Consider the following 2,426-nt stretch of genomic DNA (forward strand, 5'->3'; position numbering starts at 1 on the left):
GCGGTCAGGGGAGGCAGAGACTCATCTGATATTATGGAGGAAAAAGGTGTCAGCTTCAACTCTTAAACTGACAGCTTTTTCTCCATTCAGAGCGGCTTTTAACAGGTTACACAGCAGGGAAAGCCTCCCCGCTGTGTAACCTGTCATGGACGGAGCACTGCCTGTTAATTACAGGCGGCGCTGCATCCGGTTTTTGACAAGTAGTTGGGTTACACAGCAGTGGGGTTGACCACTGCTTGTGTAACCTAACTAGTGAGGCAAGAGCTGCAACAGCCTCTACTCTGTGTAAGAGTCGTGAGCTCTGTGGATGGCTTGGACCAATGGCAAAGTGCCAGTGGTCCAAGCTGTCCAATCAAAAAAAATCCATCTCGATGCCTCAGCAGTGACTAGCAAGTGAGGAGCAAGTGAGGGACAGGGAGGCTCCTCCCGGTCTCCTCCCTTCCGCCTCCCCACACAGCTTGGATACCAAGATGGGGGCGGGGCTTTGGTGGGATGTGGGCAATTGGAAAATTGAGAGAATTGCCCCGTGTACAGCGCTCTTCGAAGGGGATTTTTATTGGGGGTAGAGTAGTGGGGTCGTATCCTTAATTTTCTGGGCGATGACGAGGTGAACCCACTTTTTCTTATGCTCATCTTCAGCCTCACCACTCTGCCTTTTTTCCATCTACTCCACCTGAGTTCACCTAGTCATCACCCAGAAAATTAAGGATACAACCCCACTACTCTACACCATGGCATCATGCTCTCCTCCTCCATTGCGTGTCAAAGCGACTGCTCACCCCTCCACAGGTGAGTTGAATACAATATATTGCCTCCAGCCTTGTTCCCACCACAGTCATTGCGCTAGGTCGTGGCGCTTCTGTCTTTATCTTTGTTTTTTCTGTGGGATGGGGGCGGAGATTCGGCGGGCTGGGGGATTCCCCACCCAGCCCAGAAGGCACCGCACGTCACTGGTTAAAACCCCTGCCAGGTTATGCTTTGCTGTGTACCCGTGAGGAAATTTCCCTCCACTTGTCCCAGAAACACAACAGGAAGTCAGAGGAAATCTCCGGAAGTGAGGAGAATTCCGGTCTTAGAGAGTTGTCTCTGGAACCGGTGTGCAAAATGGAAGATTTCGTCTTACTTCTTGTTCTGGAGACAACTCTATAATGTTGGATTTCCTATCACTTTTTTCTATGGGTGACAATGGCAAGCAATAAAATAAAGGAGTAAATCTCCCCAGTGGGGACACAGCAATAAAAACTGGTCTAACAAAGGGATAGGCAACCTTGGCACGCCAGTTGTAATAAAACTACAAATCCCATGATGCCTCTGCAAATCATGTCTGTGGCTCTCAGAGTCTTGCAATGCCTCATGGGATTTGTAGTTTCCCCACAGCTGGAGGGCCAAGGTCGCCTACCCCTGCTCCATTCCTTCCCCACTCCATCCAAAAATTATATAAAAATAAACGTTTTTGCCCAGAAATACACTTACATTTTTAGCACTATTGCTGCCTTGAATGAGAAATGTGATGAGAAAGCATTAGGTAAACTGTCCTGTTATTCAAAGACGATCAGTCACCTTGTGGAGTAATGTGTGCTGTACCCAGAGCAGTTCTTTCTCAGATACATGTAACCAGCAAGGATTGGACAATTTGTTATCTATTCAAAAACATCTAGTCCCCTATGAAAAGAAATCCCTCAAAAAGAAGATGGTCAAATTTGTTATCTCTGTAACACAAAAAGAACGACACCACAGTGCATTGCAAACAGACGCATCAATGTGAATCCATGCAATCACATGCATCAAGGGGACCATAACAGTCAATGGCAGCACATGAAAATGCATGTTACATGTGTTTTTATATGCTGTGAATGCATTACAATGTGCAATAAAAAAAGCCCAGCAAATGAAGTGCATAGATGTAGAGTTAGCACTAAACTAAGCTCTCTCTAGATATTAGGGACCATAAGAACTGCACAAACAATATTATTCATTTTTTATGATTTATACAGTTCCCTTACAACCCTTAACCATATAATAAAGTGAGTCAGAGAGTGGCACTCGCCACACCGCCTCCGCCTGCAGTACATTGAACTTTATCGGAGGGTAAGGTGCAATTCATATCAACATTCGTCATCAATCAAACTCTGTCATATTTATGGTCTTGGCTGAGAAGCCTCTCTGTGTATGACTCATAAACAACTCAGAAAGAACACTGTCACTGAAAATCAATCAGGTGATTTGTATTTATTTTACCCAACACTCAATTTATCTCTGTAGTGGGTTAAACTTTTACAGATCACCCTACCCTACCATCCGCATACAATACTGCCTGATGGCAATGATGGAGAAGGCACCACCCTGTGGCGTACCAAACATAATTGACACTTGGAATCCCCCCCCCCCCCACCACACACCCCCCCGCACGCCCCATACCAAAGTAC

The sequence above is a fragment of the Nanorana parkeri genome, unplaced genomic scaffold, assembly GCF_000935625.1.
Source record: "Nanorana parkeri isolate BGI_ZX_2015 unplaced genomic scaffold, ASM93562v1 scaffold54, whole genome shotgun sequence".
Classification (NCBI taxonomy): domain Eukaryota; kingdom Metazoa; phylum Chordata; class Amphibia; order Anura; family Dicroglossidae; genus Nanorana; species Nanorana parkeri.